This window comes from Sparus aurata, chromosome 4 (genome assembly GCF_900880675.1).
Source record: "Sparus aurata chromosome 4, fSpaAur1.1, whole genome shotgun sequence".
Taxonomy (NCBI): domain Eukaryota; kingdom Metazoa; phylum Chordata; class Actinopteri; order Spariformes; family Sparidae; genus Sparus; species Sparus aurata.
In genome coordinates this window covers 20,033,750-20,041,201 of record NC_044190.1, presented here as the reverse complement: position 1 = coordinate 20,041,201, position 7,452 = coordinate 20,033,750, and the positions used below count along the sequence as shown (strand labels likewise).

The following is a 7,452-nucleotide window of genomic DNA, read 5'->3' as shown; positions in this document are numbered from 1 at the left end:
AACTACCCTTTCTTTAAGTGGGAGAATCATTAGATATGTGTGAATTTGTTCTAACCTCTGCCTCTCATACTACTGTCATAAAAATTAAGTCATGACTAAGTACAACGATTATCTTTGTGATTGGAGTGAATGGATGACAAGCATATGATGTATCTCAACATTTGATATTGAAAAGCATTCCACTTGTCACACAGTGATAAAGAAGTCAAGCCTCTGTACTTCTTAAAGAAAGAGAAATACTTAATTGATCCCTGAGGAGGAAATGAGGTATGTTAAGCATTGCTCTTCTAGAATAGACATATCACACTACAGAAAGATTATGATAAGGTATAAATAGAGAAGACATTAAGAAATTAGAGTCCACCCATCCATTGTCTGTAACCGCTTTATCCCTTTTATGGGGTCGTGGGGGTTTTTGCTGGAGCCAATCCCAGCTGTCTCTGGGCGAGGGCAGGGTACACCCTGGGCCGCCATAAAAGCTGCCAACTGCACATCAGGAGCAATTCAGGGTTTACCTACCAAAATGTTAAATATTAAAGATGATCTTAACTTTGGAATTGCCGAATGTAGATGTTGTTATCAAGTGAACATAAACTGTGAAGATTCATCTTTTCTTTCCAGTCTCTGGTCCATCCAGTTTCTCGAACAAACTCAGTGTTTATCGATGACTGTCTGGCAACAAACCATGGCCAAATTGGCAACATATGGTACAGGTATTGTGCAAATTTGGCATCATTAACAATGAAAAAAATCCAGAGTCACTTATACAACCGTTGCTTACAGTGAGCCATAACTGCATGCCAGCATATTAATGTCACCAAAAGACATGATAAACAAAAGTTTAAAATACATATATATATAAATACTTGATAAAATATAAAAATGTATATCAATATGGTAAATGCTTATCTTAGATGAAGGTGATCCAGTAACTGTACTTCTATAAAAAATAAGAATGACAATAACATTCGTTTTTCGGCTATTTTAGGGCTCCGTTGCCAACTCATTTAAAGGAACTTAGGGCAGGATCACGAAATAAGACTCAATAGCGACACGACGGCCGTTTGGGTAACTGCAGCCATCAGCCAAGCCGGCGCGGGAGCGTGCATGAACTCTTCACAGCAGTGCAGCTGATGCTGTGACACGGTTAATTGTTTGCTCACTGTTCACGCGACCATTTACTGCAAGACTTCCTCGCATACCTCCGCGGAACTACCTTGGTAGCCTACATCAGCGAACAGCATGATTTCAAGAGACGAAGTTAGTAAACTAAGTGTTTATCTAAGTGCAGCTTTAGTATGTTTCTTTGACAACATTAGCGCATCAATTCAGCAAAACGACAGTTGTAATGTAAAGTACGCTTACCTTATACTGGCCAAATGGTTACTAAAGTTCAAATTTCACCAGCCACGGTGAATAACAAGCTAGCGATAACCATTGCTTTGTGATTGAAGCTAATGTGACTGCTAACAATGTTATGGTGTTTGACGAGCATTTGGCTTGTGGCTGCAGCTAATTTCTGACTGTGGTAATTACCAACATAGCTAATATTTATAACATTGGATAAAGCTTGCTAACAAGCTGACATTAGTGTGCAGTCATTATCATGTAACAGCAATAGTATGATTCAATATCTCAAGCCACGTGTTATGTGCCAGTGCCAGTGAGATCATTTGTGAAATCATTTCCATTATAAGACAATATAAATGGTATGAATAGCACTGCGCCATATCAAAGTAAACACAAGGAAAACACAAATGTCATTATGTCATAACTGGTATTATACTAAGTTGAATCAAAATAAAAATAACATCAAATAAAATCAAAACATCACTTTGAGGATTACTAAAGTTATTCTTATTAGTATTGTTCTCAATGTTTTTTGTTTCAGGATTTGGAATTGACTCTGGAAGGAGTGGCACACATGGAGATGTACTGCCTGGATGAGGGTACACTGCGTCTGGTTAGGATGACGTGGAACAACATCTTTGCTCTCGAGGACAGCCAAGATGTGGGCAGCGATAACCGAGAGTTTCGGTTTGCTTCCTACCGGCGATTTACGATCTGGCAGGATGGGCATCAGAGAAGAGGGAACTGAAGGCCGATACCGAGCTGCTGTGTTCTTCGTATCTGGTTAAACTTCCCTGACCCCTTTGCAAACTACACAGGTTACAAAGAAGCTCCGTTTAGGGTGCCTGACTGATATTTTCTCTTGTTTTGTGTCCCTGTGACCACAATACCTAAAAAAAAAAAACATTTCTTAGCCAAAGATTCCACTTTCATCCAAAAATAAAAACTATTTATGTACATTATATATATTTTTATATTTATTTTCAAAGTTTACAGTATTTTTCAAATTTTCAGTATGTACAAAGTTTTATTTTGTATTTTTTTTACATGTTTACAATAAAATAAATGTGTGGTAAACAAGACGGTCTTGTCTTCTCTCTTTTCTTGCTCACGTCTCTGGATCATGTAGCTGAGGCCTTTGTGGAGAGAAGAGAACAGTAGCGTTAGAATACATACCAATGCTCCATAATCAAAACTGGTAATTATTATGTTATATTATAACATTTTACAATGTTTTGTCTATATTCTGAAAAGATTGAAATTCCTAATGACCAAAAGTTAGAAAGTGAAAACATACTAACCCCTCAGACACTGGTTCAATTGGTGATAATCGATGAGAGAGTTTAGCAGCTGTTCGCTTGCTGGGTGTTGATGCTCTCATCTCCTTACTTCCCCGAGTAGCAGCTTCAGGAGTCTGCTTCTTCTGATAGCTGGAAAACAGCAATATTTTAAAAAGTTAGAGTCTCAGTCAGCAAGCTGGCTGTGACTTTGCTACCTTGGTGTCTTTTCTCTTTGGTCAGAACAACTATGGCCATGCATGTTTGCCTGTAACAATAATAATATCAAAATACTTGCCTCAGTCAGTACTATTGTGTGTTTCACTTTTACAAACAATTTCTCCTGCTTTACTTACAACATAATGTATAATGTCTGGAACAATCTTGTGTGTAAGGTACAACACGAGAAAAATAAAGGCTAAAAGCTCTATTGATGAGTTGAGACCACTCTTTTAGCCCACCCACCCCAAAGGACTCAACCACACAGACGTGCTTCACAAGCAAGGTCGTAATAATAATAACAATAATAATAACTTTATCAGACCTGTAGACACGCACAATATCAATTATTATATAGCACCACCTGAGCTCGTTTACATTGTGCACTTCACGGTTAGCTCTAAACTGCCTTTTATTCAGCTAGCTACATCACAACAGTATCATCAACTCGTCAACACAATAGCCGCCAAGCCATAGCCTGTAAATACCGTTACTGTACACCCCAAATACTGTATTTACCAGGGACAGGAACGAGACGGGAGCCGGTGCTGTGTGTATGATATATTTCACTGTACAGATTGTAAAGCCCACTGAGGCAATGTGATTGTGATTTTGGGCTATATAAATAAAATTGACTTGATAGCCGTATCCCCTACACTCATGAAGCAGCCGGGAAGCCGGCTCGCTGTGTATAGCTAGCGGCTAATATGACTACATAGACCCAAACAAACCGTTAGCCTGTTGCTACAGCCAGCTGCTAACATCACCTCCCAGATACAAGTTGGGCTTTCGGTCCCATATCTTAAAGGGCATATTTCTAACTATTCGGTTTCAGACTGAAGGACCCTGGAAAATGGCAGTCTGTAACTTCTCAGTGTTACAAGCAGTGGACTAAGTTACATGTTAGCGGCTAGCGCTACGTTAGCGGCTAGCGCTACGTTAGCCGCTAACGCTACGTTAGAAGCTGACGCTACTTTGCACTTTAGCTCACTCCGAGTCCTCGGTGATCTCATAAGATTTTCAAATCAAGCTCTAAAAATGACCTGAAATGTATTCTTACCTGGTTACGAGGAAATTAGCCATGTCAGCATCCGTTTTCAGTCCCAGTTCAAGCTGAAGCTGCCTCCATGAGTCGAAGGCATATCCAATGTATATTCGCTTGCCAGCCCGGCTTTAGTCATAACTTCTTTTAGACTCACGACTTGCTACTGATAAAAACCTTCGTTTTCTTCTTCGTATTACTTTTTAGTGGACTTTGATTGGTGGTGGGTCGTTTTCCGGCCGTAGCAGAGTCCATAACAACACAAACAGTATTTCCGGTCCACCGCGCTTGTCTTCTTCCGGTCTCCAAGCCGTCGAGGACGCGCATTCAGCGTCAAATAACGTCACGTCCGCAGGGCTGCGCGGGAAATTCGGACCCCGAATAGCAGTACATCGTGCAGCACACAGCCTGTTCAAGGCAATGGGGAGATATGTGTGTGGGCTCATTCTTTTTGGTTTTGAACGCTTCATCACCCATTAGCATTAAAATACTTATAATGAATGTTTATTTTTTCACAAATCCTGCCCTTAGTTCCTTTAATTGGAGGTGGGTGTTGAGATAATCGCACAAACTGCAAAGCTGCACCCTGTCTCCTATTATCTGAGATTTTATATCAGCTAACCGGAAAATATACTTAACATCCTCTGTGTTGTCACTGATTTGATGCAACCAGGGATATGCGATATAATTCCATGTAACTTATGCCCATCAGTGCCACAAACTGCTTTAGTTATGTCTGTACAGTTAATTCCTGCAGGACTTGTAAAGCTGTGCCAGCACTTCTCCATAGGAACTGTTTTTTTTAAAGTCTGACTCTCTGACAGTTTGATGAATTCTACCCTACATTTCCCCCTAACTACACTCCTTGCTTTTGGATATTAAACTGAGTAAAAAATGTAGACGTTTAGCTCTTGATGGCGGTAGTATTTTTAATCTACCACACAAGTTAATGCAGATCGCTGTGTGGGGATCCTATCAGCATAACTTGTGTTGCACTGGATTGTCTGCATACATTTTTTTTTTCTCCAACAACAGTAAGCATTCCATCTGAGGAATATAGTTCTCAGATGGTTCCTGGCCAGTGACAGCCAGATAATTTCTCAGCAAGGCATGATTAATCATGCCGACTTCCCTGACGGGCTTCATGTTGAGTCTGTTTTTGTTATTTTGAGGAAATAAAATAGTGTTCTGTAGAATATTATTTTAGTTAGGTTAATACATTTGATATTGATTGACATGCGCATGTGGGTGTTTGGATAGCTGATTTCAGGATGGTACAACACTATGCCCAAACAGTCATTTCATAAGATGGCCATCTGTTTCTATGTAGTAATTATAATTAGGATGTTGGGAAAGCACTTTTAAATCTATTATTGAAGCTAGTAATATTGAGTGCACAGGGGTCAGGCCAAAATGATAATTGGATGATAAAATTGATTCCCACTTCTGTTTTATTTGCTTCAGGCCTAGCTTGTCCTATTTCTATTTCTTTTTCTATCCATCCAATTTTCCTCCATCTGTAGTAGAAGCTGGCCACCATCAGAGTGTGGAGGAGGTTATTCAGCAATGGTGCACCCACTCAGACGTGAGGGAATAAGCGGGGCGGAACACAGAGCTATTTTGGTTGAGCTCCTCAGTATCTAGGTCTGAGTGATTAAAACGGTGTCTTCTGCCTTTAGTCTTCTCATTGAAGGTGTGTTTTTTATTGTTATTTGATATTCTCTCCCAGCAAACTGAGGGGAAAAAAACTCTTTTCAACTGTGTTAAGAATCTTTCCTGTTTTTCTTTGCTAACACTTTATTAGTGAATAAAGTAAATGTTATATATGGGCAACCACTTTAAAGGCATAGCCTATACTGATGATTAAACGGTTAAGGAATGGTTGATAACACAGTGAAACAGATATGTTAGCATTTCAAATGATATCTGAATAAGGGAATGAACAATTCCCCCATGCACAAATTCAGTTTTCAACTGCATGTGAATGTTGAGCTTCAAGTTTCATTGCTGACCTCAGAAGTACTTATTTTACCAAACATCTTAACTCAAGGTCCTGCATCTTTAATCGTCGAGTGGAGATTGCTCAGTTATAAAAGAGAGTGAGCGGAAGAAGTAAACACTTAAACAGTGTGTCATTTCACATGATTACTAGATACTTGTGTTCTACTACTTAATACTATACTATTGCATCATCAACCACTCACTGTTATTGATTTAGCACCAGGTTCTCCACAGACATATGATGCGAGATAGAAGCAGGGTGACCATCATCCGGCCGCACCCCAGCCCCTCCTCTTCTCACCAACCGGAGAGTGTTATTCATGGTCCAACCGAAGACCTGCGGTGCTATGGTGTCGCTGAATCAAGGCAGGATTCTGACTTAGAGGCGTTCTCTTCTGTCAACTACATTATAGTGTCTTTTGGTGCTTTTTATGATAGATATATAGAAGTCAGAAGGCAGAGCTGATGCTAATGTTATACCCAAAAAAGAAAACCTGTTCTAGCCAGGTTAGACATCGTCACCAATAGTGAACAATACCAGTTGAAAGCAATGCATTGTGTAGTATTTTGCACATACAAACGCAGAAGCAACATATCCACAGATAGGAAGTGGACATCACTGTGTAAGACTGACTTAATGAGACACGCATAAGACAGAACTGCTAATAAATTGTATGCTCTAAATCTATCTATCTATCTATCTATCTATCTATGTATTTATACAACATTATTAGCTCTACAGTTAGCCTTCTTTTCTTTTTTCAGCAGGTACCCAATGCATAGTGCAAGTGCCACATTGACTCTCATGGGCCTCCACATCTAACCCAAATCCTTCTTTTAACTTGAAAAATGACTCGCTGTGCTAACCACAAGGGACCGAGAAGAGGAATGCCTGCTCTGCCCACCACTGCTGTATTAGGTTACTTATTGACTGTAACATCTCTCTTCATTCTGCCTTACTTCATTTTCCTTGTTAGCCCCGTCTCCTCCACCCCTTCCCTTTCAACCACCTTAACAGCCCTCGAGACCAGGGCGCCATACAGGTTTTATACCCTTTTGCTTTCTGCAGTCATCACAGCCAAGAGGTTTGTAACAGAGGCCCAGTTAAGGAAGTGAGCACTGGGGCAAAGCCTAGTGGGGCCTGGTTGAATGAATGAGCTGTCAGGAAGCCAGCCCGGTGATGAGAGACCCAGACTTCATGCGGGCTCAGATGGGGGAGATATCAGTTCCCGTCAACCCCACAGCAAAAGAGGCATCCATGTCAGAACTACCCCCAGGATGGATGTGACAGTAGGAGGGGCAATAGCCTGGGGAAGCAGCGTGGCGCTGTCTGGGGAATATAGACATCTTTGCTTATCGCATAGAATATTTTAAATGAACAGAGGCACACCCAAAGTCATGCACGAGCATGCGCGCACGCTCAGAGTTTTAATTAGAAGAGCACTGGAGATGAATCCGCGCGCTGCACATATTACTGAGGCATTTCATGGTCGACTCAATACTCTCCAGATCCTCCAGTGTCTATATTCAGTTTAACTCTGTCCATATTATAGCTCTGTCTGT

The 7,452-nt window shown here is 40.6% G+C and overlaps 1 long non-coding RNA gene across 1 annotated transcript; it reads right to left on the bottom strand.

Annotated features, from left to right (window-relative positions):
- Positions 1-2,425: 2,425 nt before the first annotated feature.
- Positions 2,426-4,268, bottom strand: LOC115580627 (uncharacterized). The gene is made up of 3 exons (XR_003983887.1): positions 3,907-4,268; positions 2,652-2,780; positions 2,426-2,486 (listed from the first exon to the last, which is right to left on the bottom strand). It is a non-coding gene; the product is annotated as an uncharacterized LOC115580627 (long non-coding RNA).
- Positions 4,269-7,452: the final 3,184 nt, after the last annotated feature.